The sequence below is a fragment of the Mesocricetus auratus genome, unplaced genomic scaffold, assembly GCF_017639785.1.
Source record: "Mesocricetus auratus isolate SY011 unplaced genomic scaffold, BCM_Maur_2.0 Super-Scaffold_100007, whole genome shotgun sequence".
Taxonomy (NCBI): domain Eukaryota; kingdom Metazoa; phylum Chordata; class Mammalia; order Rodentia; family Cricetidae; genus Mesocricetus; species Mesocricetus auratus.
Genome location: NW_024429191.1, coordinates 26605935 through 26625424, shown reverse-complemented (window position 1 = coordinate 26625424; position 19490 = coordinate 26605935).

The window sequence follows — 19490 nt, the reverse complement described above, 5'->3', positions numbered from 1 at the left end:
CACCATCTCTGTCATGCAGAAACAGTCATGGGGAAAGTAAGAATGTTCTTTGAAGTGATCCATTGTGGATGGGAAGTTCTGATGCTTACAAGTTAGTCTATATCCATGTGTCCCAGCTCTCTCTCCTCTGATCACCCAGAGCTCCAGAGCTCAGACACAATGTACCTTACCTTTAGGAGAGAAACTGCAGGTTCACCTCTGGATGCTGTGGTTTGTCACCACAATTTGGGGACAACACTCAAATACACACATAGAGGCAGGAACTCCTTCTCTAAGAATCAATTTTACTAGTTTGAGCTATCCTTCACCATTTAGAGTGTACTGTTCCCCCAAAGCCTTCCTAAATTCTAAGTTCCTACTTGCTATCCAGTGGCAACCCAGGAATACCTTATCCCTGTTTCTTAGGGTTTCTGTTGCTGTGGTGAAACACCATGAAAAAAAGCCAAGTTGATGAGGAAAGGGTTTATTTGACTTACATTTCAGAATTGCTGTTCATCACTTGAAGGAATTTAGGATAGGAACTCAAAGAGGGCATGATCCCAGAGGCAGAAGCTGATGCAGAGGCCATGGAGGGGAGCTGCATACTAACTTGCTTTCCCTAGCTTGCACAACCCACCTTCTTATAGAACCCAAGGACCAGCAACCCAAGACACCACCCACCATGGGCTGGGCCCTCCTCCATTGACCACTAATTAAGAAAATGCCTTACATCTGAATCTCAAGGGGACATTTCCTCAGCTGAGGCTCCTTCCTCTGATGACTTTAACTTGTGTCAAAATGACACACAAAACCAGCCAGTGCACCCTGTTACTTGACCGTCACATCAAGATCATCCATTTCAGCTGGGCATTGGTGGTGCACACCTTTAATCCCAAATCCCAGTACTCAGGAGACATAGACAAGCGGATCTCTGCCTTTGTCTCCTGTGTGCCTCCACTGTCTGCTCTCTATAGCTTGAGGCTACCTTTTCTTTCTGAATCCTCAGGCAACTTTTAATAAAAGATGTCTCTGTCAAATCTAGAGTTTATATATTATTCTTCTGAAGTCTTTGATAGAGTTAAAGACAGGTAGTTATGCTTATGGTTTTCCTTAGTTATGATAAAAGATAAATTACATATAAAATTTTAGACTCACAAAGATAGGATATAAAATATTTTCTTTAAATTTTGGCAAATATAAATGGACTAAACATTGTAACTATAATTCTTGCTTGATGACTATTTTGTTATGTACAATTTTGCTATGTTAAAATTAAAGCCTTCCTTTTTAGTTATACAGAAAAGAGATGATAGGGATATCCTTTTGTATGCTGTGAATATATGTTTCTCTTATTGGTTGATGAATAAAACTTTTTCAGCCAATGGACAGGCAGGATTTAGCCAGGTGGGAAATCCAAACATGGATAGATAAAAGTAGAAGGTGAAGTCAGAGAGAAGCCATGTAGCTGGCAAGGAATCAAGAGACCCAGGGATCACTGGTAAGCCAAGACCATGTGGAGATACATGGAAGAATAGAACTGGGTTAATAATTAAGAGATAGCCAGCCAATAAGAAGCCTGAGTTATTGGCCAGTTTATAGTTAATATAAGCCTCTGTGTGTTTATTTTGAACTAAACAGCTTTGGGAATAGGTGGGACAGAAACTTCCATCTTCGGTGAGATGGCTCAGTGAGTAGGACATTTGCTGTGCAAGCCTGGCGATCTAAATTTGATCATTTGAATTCACATAAGGGGGAGGGAGAGAACTGACTCCCCATAGCTGTCATCTGACTTTTACATGGGTACTTGGGCATATAAGTGTATATTCATAACTAAACATACACATACATGCACACACAAATTACACATATAAATTTATGTGTTGATTTGAAACATAGTACACAGTAAATGTAACAGTGTAGAAATAATTTACACATGATAAATAAAGAGCTACTAAAATAATTATCTTTTCCATTATATATTTTCTAAATACAGTGTGATCTCTTGAGTGCAGGAATCGCATTAGAATCACTCTGCAGTCTCAGCCCTTGGCACAGAACTACATATCAGGCTACATAGCAAGGCATACACCCAATAAATACTTACTAAGCAAAGAAAGTACCACTTAAGAGAACAGCTTTAAGGAAAGAGTGAAAACAATTGGCAATCATTCTAGACTGAGAAATTATTAGGAAAGTTTGAAGATGGAGGTTTCTGTTCCTCCTGGTCCCGCAGTTAATTCATCCCAAATAAACACACAGATTCTGTATTAATTATAAAACCTTGGGCCAATGGCTAGGCTGTTGACCGATAGCTAGCTCTCTCTCTTTTTTGGTTTTACGAGACAGGGTTTCTCTGTATTGTTTTGGAGACTGTCAGTCCAGCCTGGCCTCGAACTCACAGAGATTTGCCTGCCTCTGCCTCCTGAGTACTGGGATTAAAGGCATGTGCTACCACCGCCTGGCTTAGCTCTCTCTTAATTATTAACCCATTTCTATTAATCTAAGTATTTCCACGTGGTCTTATCTTACCAGAGAAGGGTCTGAGCCTGTTACTCTTTCTTTGGCTACATGATGTCTCTCTGTGGACTCCCTTTCACTCCTCACTCCTTCTTCCCATAGCTCTGCCTATGCTTTCTGCCTGGCTGTTGACCAAACAGTGTTTTATTCATCAACCAATAAGAGAAACATATATACAGAAGGACATCCCCCATTAAAGTTGTTTCCTCAAAATCTTGAAGACATTGTTTAAAGGTAAGATATACATAAACTTTTCATTGACATTGAACAGCCTCACAGGTGCCCATCAAGGAGCTGAGGAAGAGTTTGTTAGAAGATTGTATCCAGATGGGGAATGATTAAATCGTAAGCAACTTGCACACTGGTTTCAATAAGTGTTAGCAAATTTCCCCATGGATAATTCTAACCCATTTCATCCCTACCACCTGTGTGTGAGAGTGCTGATAGTAATCACTTACTGTACATCTGCCATGACTGTGGATGTAATATGCTTTTTCATTGCTGATCTCTTTGAATTTCTTTGTTCAGAAGCTATTTTGCTCATCTCTTTACAAAACTATTCACTTTTTGTTTCTCCTTCAATAAATTGATTTCTCACATCTTTACCTAATTTTCTATTGGTTGTTACCTATGATATCTTCATTGCCAACTTGACTAGATTTGGAGTCATCTAGGAGATATACCTCTGAGCATATCTGAGAGGACAGTTCCAATGCCCTTAACTGTGGGTAGAAGATCTACTCTGAATTTGAGTTAAGAACTGTAAAAAGAGAAACAGTTGATTGTCAGAATTACTCTTTCTCTCTACTTCATAACCCACTCAGCCATCAGCAAGCAATCTCATATTCTAGTCACCACAGCTAGGGAAAAAACCTTACCACCATGATGATCTGTACCCCCAAATCACAAGCCAAAATGAACCGCTCTTCCCTTGAGTTGCTTTTTATCAGGTATGTGGACACGGCTGTAAGAAAAGTAACTATTTCTTCCTCCTCCTTCTCTTGTTCCCTCACCTGAGAATCTAAATAGATTGTAGATTATTGATTGATATACAATACATGAATAAATAGATGACTAGATGACAGGTTATAGACGTATTCTCTAGACATAAAAATAATTTCTACTCTTCCATTATCCCTCTCCCAGTTTCTTCCATTGAGTACTTTATTGAATTAAAATCCTTAATGCTGTCATATTAAAATCAATGAAGGTCTGGGGACATAATTCCATAGTGGAATGCTTACCCAACAAGTACGAAGCCCTGAGTTTGACTCCCAGCATAGCAATTTTTTGTTTAAGTTCATCAAGATTCATTCTTATGATCTTCCTAGGAAATCTTGTTTAAGAGACATTTTCTCACTCTAGAATTATTATAATATTGCCTTTTCTTACAAACATTATAGTTTTACTTTCAACTGGGTTTTTAATCTCTCTAAAGTTTGTTTTTAATCTGTGCTGTAAGGGTCCACATCCAACATCAGTTTTTTTTCTATATAATCTAGCTTTCTACTAAAAAAGCCATCTTTCTTTCATTGATATGTAATACCATGCATTTAATGTAGAATATCGGGCAAGTAGATAAACATTGTGAATGTGAGAGTCCTATGCTGCTTGCTACACTGGATGTTTCATTCTTCTGCCATTATCACAATTTTTATTGTGATGGGACAAGACAATTCAAGGTTCTTCCATCTTGTATTCTTGCTGAGAATATTCCAGGTTTAATTAGAATCTGATCTACTTGATAGAGAATATCATGAAAAATTACCCAACCCTATTCTAGCAACCAAAGGTCAGGATGTCCTAACTAACTTATCTTACTTTTTGAGAAACTTTCCATTTGTGTGGAACCCCCTCCAGCTAACCTCTTGTCTTTGTTTCTGTTAAAATTGCTTGCTTCAAAATGCCTACTCTGCGAAGCCTTCCCTGCAGCTGCCAAGCAAGATGCCTGGACAAGGTCTCTGCCTTTAAAGACCCCATGTTCTGGGGCTATACCCACGTCCCTGAACACTTGGGTGTGGTCTCAGCAGCTGGAGCAATGACTTTCAATTGCCCATACACTATCTTTTAGTGGTCATCTCTGGAGAGCTCCCTGAAACATTTTAATTCTTTGTTCCATACTTTGATGTTAATAAGATGAGCCTAACACTTCTATTTTTAATTTTTTAAGGTTTACTTTTGTTTATATGTATAAGAGTTTTGCCTGCATTTATGTCTATGCAATGTGTGTACAGTGCCCTCAGATCCCAGCAGAGGGCATTAGAACTTAACAGATAGTTGTGAGCCACAGTATGAGTGAGGGGAACCAAGCCCAAAGTGGTAGTTTGAAAGAAAATGGCATCCAAAGAGAATGGCACTGTTGGAAGGTGTGCCTTTGATGGATATGTGTGGCCTTGTTAGAGCAAATGTGTCACTATGAAGGCAGGCTTTGAGGTCTCATACACCCAGTGTATCAGACCACTTCCTCTTGCTTGTAAGTCAAGATTTAAGGACTCTCAGTTCCTTCTGTAGCACCAAGGCAGGTGTCATACTGCCTTGCTTCCCACCATGATGATAATGGACTGAACCTCTGAACTATAATCGAGCCATGACAATGAAATGTTTCCCTTTATAAGAGTTGTCATGGCCGGGCATTGGTGGCACACGCCTTTAATCCTAGCACTCAGGGGGCAGAGGCAGCTGGATCTCTGTGAGTTCAAGGCCAGCCTGGTCTACAGAGCAAGTTCGAGGACAGGCTCCAAAAAAAGACCCTGTCTTGAAAAACCAAAAAAGAGTTGTCATGGTCATGGTGTCTCTTCACAGCAATAGAAACCTTAACTAAGACCACAAGTGCTCTTAATTGCTAAGCCATCTATCTCCCCAGACCCAACACCTCTATTTTAAAACCATTTTGTCCTTTGCAATTAAAAAGGTGCATTTATAAAGGATCCAGGCAATTTCTTCCATTAAAACAGGAAAGAGTAAACTAGGAAAGTTTTAAAGACACAGAAAAATATAACAGGTTATATGAGAGACATCAACGAGGTTATTCCTCAAGCTGAGATAGTTAAACCTCAGAGAAAATACTACACAGTTGGAAAAACCTGTCAATCATTATAAGTTAAGCATTAACTAGGGAACAACCACTTTCAAAAACACATAAACTAAGAATTGGGGAACTGAAGTTCAGAGCAAAAAGAAAATAGGGGAGATCAGAATGAAATCTAAAGATACATTCTCCTCCTACTTCCTCATCTGTACAAAGGAGAGGCTACGCTGAAGGATATCTAAGCTTCTGTCAGCTTCAAGCCTGAAAATAGTCCTCAATGAAATGGAAACTGCAGAGATAGAAAAATATGGATGTGGATTGATCTCCAGTCATGATATTCCTATCCTATCATCCCTCAAGACACGAGACATCAAGAACATTTATTCTTTAAGGGAACGCAAAGGGCATATTGGTTTGGATTAAAATATCTTTCAATGGCTAAGTGTCAAAAGCCTGACTGGTCAGTCTATGACACTATTGAGAAGTTGTAGAGATTTTAGGAGATGGGCCTCACAGAAGGAAGTTACTCAATTGAGGCCATTCTCTTGGATAGAATATTATCTTCTTGCCCCTTCCTGACTCACTGTTGCTTCCTAGGGAATCACTGTCATATCTTTCCTCCACCCTGCACTCCTCTGTGATGTTCTGCCTTGCGACAGAGCAAAAGAGATAAAGCTAACTGACCATGGTGGAAGTTTCTGAAGCCCTATGATAAAGTGAACCTTTCCAGCTCCATGTTGATTGCACACGTATTTTGTCACAGGAACAGACAGACATGTGACTGAATTTGGGGACACTGAACTGGCTCTTGTCATCACTCCAGGCCCTACTCTAGTACTGAAGCTCTTTGTTACTGGGTATGTGTATGTTAAGTGTTTTCTAGCTTGGAAGGAGGAGAAGTAGAAGTGAAACTCCAGGGTCGCATTGCTAAGGGATATTCATTTCTTCAGACCTTTCACTGCCAAATTCTTCCTCACAGTTTCTCCTTTGTAATAGAAAAGGAACTTTTTTAAAAATCCACATTCAAGTAAAAATACATTTGAGCTGAAATTCACAACTTTCCCGTTGAATATCTTGCATAATGTGCCTAGCTCCTTACTTAAATGACTTCTGTTTCCCCATCAACACACCATGTCCAAACCTTTCGCCAGCATCTCCAGGGAACCTGAAAACTCAGGCTATGTTTCTGAAGATCAGCAAATCTTAAGATCAAATGATTCCCTCAAGTGTAAAACTGTACATTAATAATAGCTGGAAATGCATTATATACACATATATGCATATGGATATATGTAATTCTGATATCAAAGAGTTGAAAGCAGCTTAAATGTCATGCACATCAATATGAAGATTCACACATAGGTATCATGGGTGTGACTCAGCAACCATTTAAAAGGATGTTGTATGTTTGGGATGGAACTCAATAGCAAAGCATTTGTATAACATGCAAGAGGGCCCAAGTTGATCCATAACAACACCACACACACATACACACACACACACACACACACACACACACACACATGAACACTGTAATTGCACATCTATTAATATAGAAATATCCTTAGAATAGGAGAGCCTTATAGTTAAATGTGGCAACCAATATACAAAAGCTTATGTACAATCTTAATTTATGTAAGAAGAACATTTATGCATTGACACAAGTCTCAGTAGACATTTCAAATAAGGTTATCCAAGTTTGGTAGCATGTACTGGCAACACCACCAGTCAGGAAGCTGAGATAGGAGGATCACGTGAACATTGTTGACCATCCTGAGCAACATACCAAGGTCCTATCTTAAATGACCTTACACAACAATTAACTTACATTATTTTTAAAATTATTAATTTTTTAATTTTATGTGCATTGGTGCTTTGCCTTCATGTACATCTGTGTGAGGATGTCGGGTCCCCTGGAACTGGAGTTAGAGACAATTGTGAACCACCATGTGGGTTCTGGGAATTGAACCTGGGTCTTCTAGAATAGAACCCAGTGCTCTTAACTACCGACCCATCTCTTCAGACCTCCTCAACTTATATTTTCGAATGAAAGAAAAAAAATGTTCAAGCATAAAAAAGCAGTAAATCAAAAGGGAAGTGAGCATTGGAGATCTCTGTCCCAGTCTCAGCATGTCCAAAGTTTATTAGCAGAAAAGTCTGAGTGTCACATTTTCCTTCTGCCTCAGTTTATCCACAAAATAGGGAGAGCTGCCTTCGTCTGGCACAGAGTTTTTGACAAAATACCACCCCACAGTTTAGCATGATGTTCAGCAATTTCACTGTTTGGTATTTCCTTGAGAAAAACAAAAGCATGCCACTCAGGACTTAGACCTTAATGATCATAGCAACATTATTCTAACTAGCCCCAAACTGGAAATGACCCAAGTGTCCATACAATCTTATGCCACTCACCAATAAAAGAGAACAAAATGCTGGTTCATGCAGTACCTCACATACATACTCACAAATGTCAATAAACATGCATACCATATGTTAATCGAAATAACTGTATTTTTAAAAACACCTGTCAATGAATACCCAGTCACAAGGAAAAACTACCTTGTGACTATTACATTCACACAAAATTCTAGAACATGGGATCTAGCTTAGTTGACAGAACACATCTATCATGCATCAAACCCTGGAGATTTTTTTATAAGAGAAATACTTATTTTATGTGTATGAGTGTTTTTTTTTTCTGCAGGCATGTTACTGAACTGTGTGTGTGTCATACCAGAGGAACCCAGAAGAGACTATCAGATCCTCTGAGGGTTGTGAACCACCTGTGCATTGTGAGAATCAAACCCAGGTTCTCTGCAAGAGCAGTTACTGCTCTTAACCTCTGAGCCACCTCCCCCAAAGGATGAATTTAAGCCCCAGCACTGTGTAAACTAGGCACACACGTGGGGGTTATAGTGATACACACCTGCAATCCCAGCTTTCTGGAGCTGGAGGCAAGGAGGTCAAAAGTTCAAGGTCATCCTCAGAGATAAAAATAAGGCCAGTCTGGACTATCTGGGACTCTGTCAAAAAATTAAACAAGTGAATGCATAAATATATGAGATTAAAGTTTTAAGCATGTGCACACACTATTCTTTTCTTAATACTAAGACAAGTGAGGGGCCGGGCGTTGGTGGCGCACGCCTTTACTCCCAGCACTCAGGAGGCGGAGGCAGGCGGATCTCTGTGAGTTCGAGACCAGCCTGGACTACCAAGCGAGTTCCAGGACAGCCTCCAAAGCCACAGAGAAACCCTGTCTCGAAAAAAACAAAAAAACAAAACAAAACAAAACAAAAAGACAAGTGAGGATTTCCTGTGAAAATACCTATTACATTTAGCAGCACCCCTGGTCATTGCTAAACACAGGCATGATTGCTCCCTGTCCCTGTCCCTTTCATTTCTTTTTTTTTAAAATCTTTTTTCATTTAAATTAGAAACAAGCTTGCTTCACATGTCAATCCCAGCTCCCTCTCCCTCCCCTCCTCCCCAGCCCCCACTAGCCCCCGACCCAATCTCCACTCCATGGGGGATCTCCAGAGTCTGTTATTTCATCCAGGGCAGGGCCTAGGCCCTCCCCCATGTGTCCAGGATGAGAGAGCATCCCTCCATGTGGGATGGGCACCCAAAGTCCATTTGTATGCCAGGGATAAATACGGATTTACTACCCAAGGCCCCATAGATTGCCTAGGCATCTTCACTGACACCCACGTTCAGGAGGTCTGGATCAGTCCCATGCTGGCCTCTCAGCCATCAGTCTGGGGTCCAAGAGCTCCCCCCTTGTTCAGGTCAGCTGTTTCTGTGGGTTTCACCGGCCTGGTCTTGACCCCTTTGCTTATCACTCCTCCCTCTCTGCACCCTTTCATTTCTTTTAGCTATGTGAAATTTGACTTCACATTCTAGGCTTGCAGAATACACATCTTCTAAACTGCTTTTATACCTCTTTCTGCTAAATATTTAGTTGAAAAGTAGAGAAAGAAGAAAAAAACCTTTTACTGTTTTGGCCTCAAATCCTTCCAGAAAAGCCTGGCAACACAAGCATAGATACTCAATATTTAGAAATCTTTCAGATTTAAGCTTCACATGACCAAGGGCATTTTGGGTCAATGAATGCTGGGATTGTGAATGAGGTGCCTGAGGATGTGTGCTAGAAGATGGCAGGGCGGACCCGCCCCCTGACTCAGACATTATCTACACAGAACAACATCTCCGGGCTGGAGGAGGAAGTGCCCCAGAAATAAGAAGTGGTAAAGGTGTGGCGGCCACATAAGAAGGAACCCTGGGAAGTGGCAAGATGCCAGGAGCCGGGGCCTCCCTTCACATCTGTTGCCCAGATGGCTTCTGATATTCCTTACCACAGACTGGGGGTGGGGTGGCCACATGACATAGTCTGCACTGTGTCTAGGGTGACTGCCCCGTGTGTCTGTCATGAGGTGGGAAGCAGGGGCTTCCTGGATGTCTGTGTTGGGGTGGAGCAGCCAGCAGTCCTGCTTGTTAGACTCAGACATTTCCTATTTGTCTAGACATTTCCTATGAGTCTAGAATGGATTTCTGAGCAAGAGGTAAAAAAGGAGCAGAGTGTGTAGCCACCAATACCTGCTTTGATACAAACTCACTTCCCCAGGTAAGCAATCCTTACACATGGAAGTATGGTAGCTAAAGACTCACAGACAGTACCCTGTGTAGGGTTTTGTCTGTCTGGTCTGGATTCTAAGGTTGCCATCATTATATTTAACTTAATGTGTTCAAAGATGTACAATCTAAAAGTCAGTTGAATTGTGTACTTCAAAAGACAAGCTGGAATTCTAATGCTAAAGACCTCATGATATGACCTTATTTGACAGTGGGGTTACTGTCGATATAATTTGTTGGGCTGAGGTTGTACTGGAGTATGGTAGCCTCTTGATCAAGAAAACCGAATGTCTTGGAGAAAGGGAAATGAAGGCCACCCTTGAATTTGCTGTGTATCCCAGTATGGTCTTGATCTTCTGATCCTTCTGCCTCTACCTCTCAAGAGCAGACACATCTGTCAACACATCTGCATTTAACCAGATTTTTTTTTCATTTCCTGTACCAAGGATATATTTAATATTCTTATAGTTTTAATTTAAACCTGTTTTTTTTTTTTTTGGCTACTGAACACTTGAATGTCTTTACGGTTGGTTGCACACTCTACTGGTGTGTCATGTGTTATTTAAATAAGTCTGCTCAACTAGATAGATTTCCCCAGCAATTTTTCTACAATTAGATTCGACACTTTAATAATAGCATTTATGAAGAATTCTCCCTGCAAACATTAAAATTGAATCTTAACAAGCTTCCAGTTTATAGGAAATGAAACCATCTAAAAAGTCCACAGTGGGAGGCATTTTAAAGAACTCACCTGATTTCTTCAACAAGCCAGTGCCATGGAAATATAGGGGTGTCACTGTTATAAATGAGAAGAAACATTTAAAAAGCACCCCAACACACACCTTTAATCCCAGAACTCGGGAGGCAAAGGCAGGGGGATCTCTATGAGTTTGAGGCCGGCCTGGTCTACAGAGCAAGTTCCAGGAAAGGCTCCAAAAAGCAAATAAACAAAAACACCCCAACACAATTTATCAGTTTTGCTGACACACTGGCATTGAGGAATGAATTACAAAAAGGTATCTGATGAGAAAGTGGACAGAGGAGAGAATGCATGAAATTTTGATAATGATCCATACTGTGGGCCCATGAGGTGTCACAGTGAGTAGAAGCACTAGAGTTCTACCATAGTTCAATCCCCAAACCAACTCTCAACAATTGTTCTCTGACTTTCACATTCATATCATGCAATGCATGTGCCTACAGTCTCTCTCTCTCTCTCTCTCTCTCTCTCTCTCCATAATAACAACCATAGTAATAATTCATATTAAAGAATTATCAAAAGAGTTGTAGCTCAGGGGACATATGCAAGATCATGAATTCAATCCTCAGCACCAAACATACAAAGTATTATTTTATGACTACTTTTAGTGAGATGCAGTGACAGTGACTATGTAAAAAAGTGTTCTAATACTTTAGAGATACATAACCCAGCACTTAGAAAGGAAATGGTCTTCACCTTAAGTGTCCTAGTCCTTAAAAATATATATCTACAGCTTGGTTTTCAATAAAGCAGAAAAAATGGAATCAAATTTAGTATACATTTTATAATTAACCAAAAGATAAATGACAGTATCTAGATGACAAGTAAGTTTAGTATCATTCCAATGCCCTCAAGTCCCTGCCTGAAAATATTACTTTGATTGTTTTCTTAACTTTAATTTTTATTTTGTTGTATGCATGTGGATACTTTGCTTTCATGTATTTCTGTGTACCATTTGAGTTAATGATATCTGCAGAGGCCAGAAGATATCAGCTTTCCTGGAACTGGAGTTACAGACAGTTTTGAGCCACCATATGAATGCTTAGACTAGAACCCAGGTTCTCTGGAAGAGCAGCTGGTGATTTAACTGCTAAGTTATTGCTTCAGCCCAAATGCTTTTTTAAAAATCTTTGAATGTCTGTTTATTTATGATGTATGTACTATATATGGGTATGTACAGGCACACACAAGCATGGCATACATGTAGAGGTCAGGAGACAACTTCAAGTATCAGCACTACATTCCATCATGTTTAAGACGGAGTCTCTTATTATTTGCTGCTGTGTGCCACAGGCAAGCTGGCCCTTGAACTTCCAGAGATTGTCTTATCTCTGCCTCCCATATCACCCAGAGAATGCTGGGAGCACAGAACCATGTGGCATTCATGTGAGTTCTGGGGGTGCAAACACAGCAAGCAATACACCCTTCAAGCCATCTCCTAAGTCTGATTTTTTCCATCCTTGTTTCTTGAACTATCAGAAGCATCAATGCTGTTTATAAAACATTTATAGATGCATGGTTTTACTTTTCTTAAAATAAAACAAAATTATTTCAAGCTTTAAAAACCTTGACTCAAGAAACCACATTCATAGATCAAGTGGCTACACACACCTTTAATCCCAGCACTTGGGAAGTGTAGGCATATGGATCTCTGTGAGTTCAAGTGCAGCCTGAGTTCCTAGGCAGCCAGGGCCACATACTGAGAACCTGTCTCAAACAAACAAAAAGGAAACAGTATGACCCAGGACTCTCTCATTTATGATTGCAATTATTTACATAGGAGAAAGAGTTACTAAAACAGATTTTGGACAAGGGTAGCTATATGGATAGCAAATTATTTTTATTTTTCAATACTTCTATATTGTATGAAATTTTGTGATGAGTGTACATTAATGTGTTAGTCAAAACAGTAAATCAAAATAGTATTTAAGTAAACAATTAATTGACAATCATCCTTGTCTCTAAAGATTTATATGTGATAGTTATGATTTGTCTTAAGATAATGCTTGGAGAGAAACTTACTGATTTAGTGTTCTGCATTTCTTTAGAAGTCATCTCAGTTCATCCTTTCGAAATCGTGTTGATGAAAGATTGCTTCCCAAACTCTCCCAGGTCACACTTTTTTGACTCAAGATCTTTTTTAAAGTTAAAGTACTAAGCTGGGAAATGGTAGCACACAGCTTTAATCCCAGCTCTCAGGAGGCAGAGGTAAGCAGATCTCTGTGAGTTGATGGCCAGCCTGGTCTACAGATTCCAGGAGAGCCAATGCTATGCAGAGACACACCAATGTGGTGTGGGCTCAATCCTACCAGAGCTTCCCCTACAGCTAGAAACCTTAACAGAGGTAACAGATTGATCTTCTCCCCATCCCATTATTCTGTATAAGCAGGCCATGAACACAATGCCCAGCAGAAGCACAGGGTGGATATAAGTCTCCTAATGAAGACATGGTAGGTCTGACCATCCATTTTCTACCTACGAAAAGCAGGAAGAATTTCTGTCTTAGTTACTATTACAATGCTGTCAAAAGACAGCATGACCAAGGCAACTTACAGAAGAGTTTCAGAGGGTTAGAGTGTCATGGTTGGGGGCATGGCAGCAGGCAGGAGGGCAGGACACTGAACTAGTAGCTGAGAACTCACCTCTGATCCACAAACAGAAGGCAGAGAGAGATGATTTAGAATGGCATAGGTTTGTAAATTCTCCCAACCCTCCATAGTGACACACCTTTTCCAAGAGTGGCACACCTCCTAATCCTTTCTAAACAGTTCCACTAACTAGAGAACAAGGATTTAAATGTATGGGGCCCATTCTCCCTCAAATCATCACAGTTCCAATGATCACTGGTACAAGTATGGCAACCAGCAGTCTCAAAATGTCACAAAACATTGAAGAATGAGGGTAATCACCATTGATTTACATCACCTGTCCCAATTCAGAGGGGCTTAGCCTCTACCTTCAAAGAGAACAAGGGGAGGGGAGGCAGGACTAGTCACCACTCCTCCCTCTCAACAAGTCCTTGTGAACAGGGCCAAGTGGCATGAGACAGCAGTGAAGAAATGACAGTCAATGTACCCAGTCTTCCTCCCTCTGTGTCATCAGCCCCCACAGCTACTTAGTCTTCACTTATACATACAATATAGAGGTGGTTGCTTTGCTTGTACCCTTATTCCCTGATGCCTTCATGGCCAGGCAGAGAGCTGATCTACATCATACATGAAGGCAGAGGGACTGGAGGATGATTCACACCCACACACGAAGGCAGAGGGACAGAGGTCTGATTTTACACACATGCATAAAAGCAGAGAGTCAGGGAGCTGATTCTGTACCTATGAATGAAGGTTGAGGAGCACTCATCATTTTAAAAAGTAATGATTAAATGATTGCCAAGTCTCTAGAAACAAATGAATGAAAAGTGTAAGCTGATAACTTAAATTTTCCTTTCAGTTTCTTCAATGAGTCAGGGTTCATTCAATAGCCCGTTGCTTATTTTTTATGTATTTGCACAATTTGTACCTTTAGTTTTATTGCATAATGGGGTAAAGGATATACGTTCTGGGATTTCAATTTTCTGTTCATATTAAAACTTGTTTTGTGACTTAATCCATGGAATATCCTTGAGGCTGTCCCATTAGGTGGCAGAAGAAAAGGCTGTTGGATATCAACTCCATTTGGTTGACAGTCTAGTTTAACTACAAAGTCAGCTGTAATGGGCATGGTCATACATACCTGTTATCCTGGCACTGAAGACTCTGAGGCAGGAGGATCATAAGCTAGAAGCTGGCCTACTATTTAGGAAGAAGCTATGTCAAAAATGTAACAGCCCAGAACTGGACAGATGGCTCAGTGGTTAAGGGCACTTGCTGTTCTCCCAGGAGACACTGATTCCAGTCTCAGCACCTATGTAGGTGATTCACAGCTCCAGTTTTGCCTCCTTGGGCACATGCACACACATACAACACAAAAAAATTTAATCCCCCCCAACAAGAACCATGAAGAAGGCTTCTCTCTCCTCTCCTCCTCTTTCCTCCCCTTCCTGCCCCAATTCGCTCTGCTCTTCTCCGTCATCCTTGCTCTTTCTCTCCATGAGTAAGGTTTGTGTGTGTGTGTGTGTGTGTGTGTGTGTGTGTGTGTGTGTGTGTGTGTGTACACGAGCATGCTCTTGTGCTCTCATTTGCATGTGTGGAATGGGGAAGGTGGCTTTGTGGAAAATCTCTGTACTTTCCACTTAGTTTTGCTGTGACCATAAAACTGTTCTTAAAAAACAAAATCTGTTAAGAAAAATGACTGGGTCATCATCAAGGTATTTTTAGGCTCCTGCAGGTGCAGAAATTGGTGAAGACAGTCAGTCCATCTCAGCATTCTGCAGTGTAGCATAGGGGTCACCTTCGAGCATTTCCCCAAAGCACAGTGGGGATTTTCTTTTTTGCCTTTTTAAAAAAATGGTTTCTGTGGGGAAACATTGAGTCCTTTGAAGGCTCAGGGGCAGAGTCAGTTAACAGCTGTGACCCAGCCTCCTGAGGAGCCCCACAATGGCATGGGAGCACTCAGACTTTCTCAATACTACCTCCTGGAATCCAGACACAGGACAGGTCTGATGTCATGGGCTTCATGCCCTTTCCTATGACTTGGTTGCACACCTATCCTCACCCATTGTTGATACCGTCCCATTTCATGTTGTGTGTTTTATGTTCCTCTGCAGGACTTAATTGAGACATCATGAAAGCACTCTGTCCTCAGTCCTCACTCTCCCAGGATCTTCAGCTCAGTGGGTTTTAGTACAAGCGGCACACATAAATCATCTAAGATGAAACACTCAGGACACCAGCCACTGACATCTGAGATCCCAGTGAGTAGATCGGTGGGTAGTGTTCAGCTTTCTAGGTGACTGTAGTTGCAAACTCCAGGCTTGATGAGCCCTTGACATGTCCCCAACCTTCTACACTCTCCTCCAGCTAATCACAAAAGCAAAGATGGATGTATAAAATAGAACCATAAATATGAACACATGGAAAGATTAAAACACAATGCCACTATAAAACCAAGTTACAGACCATCACAACCCCAGTACCGTCACCTCCTTAGAACTGGAAGTTTGGTCTCAGCTCCTGCTGGACCCAAAGTAGTTGGAACCAAGTTTCCTATCTCACATCTCTTCCTCTGGCTCCTGCTTAGGCTCAGATGACCACACAGGTTGTATATTTTTTCTCTCCCCTCCCTTTCTTTCTGAAAACCTATTATGATCCCCAATACAAGATGCTAAGTAAATAATTGACTTTCCCCTACTGCCCCATTACCCAATCAGTCTAGCTACCTTAGAACCATGCTGCTGAATCAAATTCTGATATTCTAACACCACGTGTACTAGGGAGCAGATATAAACCCATAATATATTAAAGTGCTGTTTTCTGAGAGTGGGAGTCCTCTCAAACAGATGTGCTCCTAGGTCCCTTATTCTCTACTCCTGTGAGACTCTGCCTGCCTCTCCAGTCTCACTCCTCCCCATCCTCCTCCCTCCCTTGATAGCAGACAGACAGAATCATAAGTCCTGGGGACACAGCTTCCTCTCTGAATACTCCAGCTTCTTCTAGTCCAGGGGCCTCTGTATTTGGTAGATTCCTTTCAGGAGACATTCAGTGGAATACACATGTCTTGGTATGTCTTGGTTTCATCTCTAATAAGCCTTTGTCCTAGGGACAGTCCCTGAGAATGAGCTAAAACTGTTCCCTCTGATATAGAAATTCTATGCAGCATTGTCACTCAGCAGACAATTCTAGCAGCCAAAGTTACAGGGTGTGATTGGTTCATAGTGGGGAGACTAGATTCTGCTGAGGTCTCTGATCATCCCTCATGCCAATTTCCTAGTCCCAAATATCATGATTGGGAAGCCAAGCGCTGTCACGGCATTCTCTCCTCGGAAGGAATCAGCAGATTAATGGACCAGAATGGATGTCTCTTTACATCTATTCCCCCCTGCCTCCAGCTTCTCAGGAGCTAGACTTCAGAAATGGACCCTAGGCCCAGCCTTAGAAGTGCACTTAGCACCTCCTTAAATTGTGATAAATTTTAACATGATAAGGAAGGTATATCTGGGCTGAATGAACTGGTGAGCTTGAGAAAAAATGACAAGCCAGCTTTCAAAGTGAGGAAATAATAGTTTTTATTAATGAAAGTATACACAGTCAAAGTCAGACAACCATTCACATCTGATTGCCCTCAAGATTATGACACAGCTCTCAGAGCAGGACTGGTTCTATTGCTTCATAAGATGTATGCAGTTTCATAAGTTTAAAGGTTTAGTCAAGGTGGGCATGAAGATGCCACACATCTTTAATCCCAGCTCTTGGGATGCAGAGGCAAAAGGATCTCTGAGACATTGAGGCCAGCCTGATCTACATAGGGGGTTTTAGCCAAGCTGGGGCTATACAGTGAGATCCTATTCTAAAAACATAAAGTATAATTGTTAAGTATTATAATGAACTATTTCACAGAAGGCTATAGATAACAGAATCAATGGTGTCCTGAAAGTCCAAGATTAAAAGAAAATTCAACAAAATTAACAAGACTGGTTTATCTGTGGGAATATTAACAAAATTCATCTTCAAACTTTCTATCATCCTCTCAATTGATGATTTTTTCTATAGTGTAACAAAAACACAAACACCAACTATATCAAAGGGGAACAAGTTTATCTTAAAAACCTATCAGACACAAAGAAAATAGATTCCTGGTTGCAATAATATGGAAATCATTGACTCAGCTCTAACTCAACATCTGCTATTACTACAACATCTGCTAGGGTAGAGACGTGCATTCTGGAATGTTTTCCACTGCTTGAAGACTGGTCACCCCTCCTTGTGATGATCACTGTCTACCAAGGTAAGTATGAACATGATAACAGCAAACAGATGGGGAAAACGGACATAGAGGTTACACTGTTGTTACTGTTGACACCTTGTATTGGAGCCAAATCCATATATATGACCTGTTTTCCACTGAGTCCCACATACTTTCACAGAATGTCACTTGTCACCATGTTCTTGAGTTCAAGCAAGATTTGGAAATGCTACGTGGGACAGTCAGACAGATTTGCAGACCCCTTCATGTCTATCATGCATCTTTAGGAAGACTGAGTAACAGAGCAGGCCCTGCAGTCACCAGGCAGGAATCAAGGAGGCCCGAAGAGGGCAGTAGTGGATGTCGCCCTCTGGTGGCCTCACCGCTATAGAACTATCTTGACAAGTATTTCTAGAAAAGCTACAAATCAGGGGCATATTGCCAAAGGCCTGTTTTTATATGTAGTTGACTCAAATTTAAGAAAAAGAAAATTAAGAAATTAAAAAACATCACTGTATTCCAAAGTCAAAAAGAAAAGAAAAAAAGGAAACAAGCCAGAGTAATTTAAACACAATCATTTTTAGAGCATAAAAGGGAAGCCCCATTTGGCAAACCCAGAATGCAACTTCCTAATATCTGATCTCACCAAGGAACCCCCAGTAAGACACATACTTCCTATAACTCTGTAGAACAGCAGGGAATGTGGACTGAGCTCCAGCATCCCACTCTCCTATGAGCTCAGGGCCTCTAACTGGAGTCAGGGATTACTCAAACTGAAATAAAAATTATTACCCTCTTGCAACTCTGCTCCTCTCAACAACTGGACTGACAATGAAGATACCAACACAACAGCCTTTGTTAACTTTTAACAAAACCACTATTTCATTGATTGTGACAACTCAATCCACTATGAAAAAATGCTTTGTCCTTCTGAATAAATTTAAATGTAAATATGATCTGGAGACAATTATACATTTAGACTCTGAATGAACCAGTGATATTTCCAAACTCTGTCACACCTGGACTAGGACTTCTCTCAGGCAGAGCCTGTGTCCTGCTCCCTCCTTTCCCCTTCATTTCTGCATGGTCTCCTTCTAGCACCTAGTTCAGAGCCCAGCAGGTGAGTACAGGAACACTGAGCCTCAAGTCAGAAGTATAGCAGATATAGTACTAATGAACTCAATCCTTTGATCCACTATTTTCTTCCCCTAATGCCTGCCTGAGCCATATTCACCATGGAAACTTCTCCTGCTATGAAACACCCATCCTTACCCAATGATCAACCACATATTAATGTATCATATTTCCAGAGTTATGAGAAAACATAACCAACTCTAATGGTGACATTATACTCACTTATATTTATCTATGAGGGAAATTAACACCTGCTTGTTTCCATGATCGTATCCCTTGGATAGGGGAGAGATAGTGACAATTCAAATTGCAATAAAATAGATAAAACATGATCATGAAATACTTCTAAATTCAGGATGCTCTGTGCACCAATCTCCCCCCCCCTCTTTTTTGTTTAACTTTTCAATCGTATTCCTCTCTTAATGGTTTTAATAGCCAAGGCAGGAGTCTATCTCCTGTATTAACAATGACTATGTTGACTAAAGGACACATAGCATTCTAAAATGTTCATGTTTGAGAGAATTGCTGCAGTGAGTGGAGAGACTGAGTCAGTGGTGAAAAAGAATTAGGAGCTAGGTGGTTGTGGCACACGCCTTTACTCCCAGT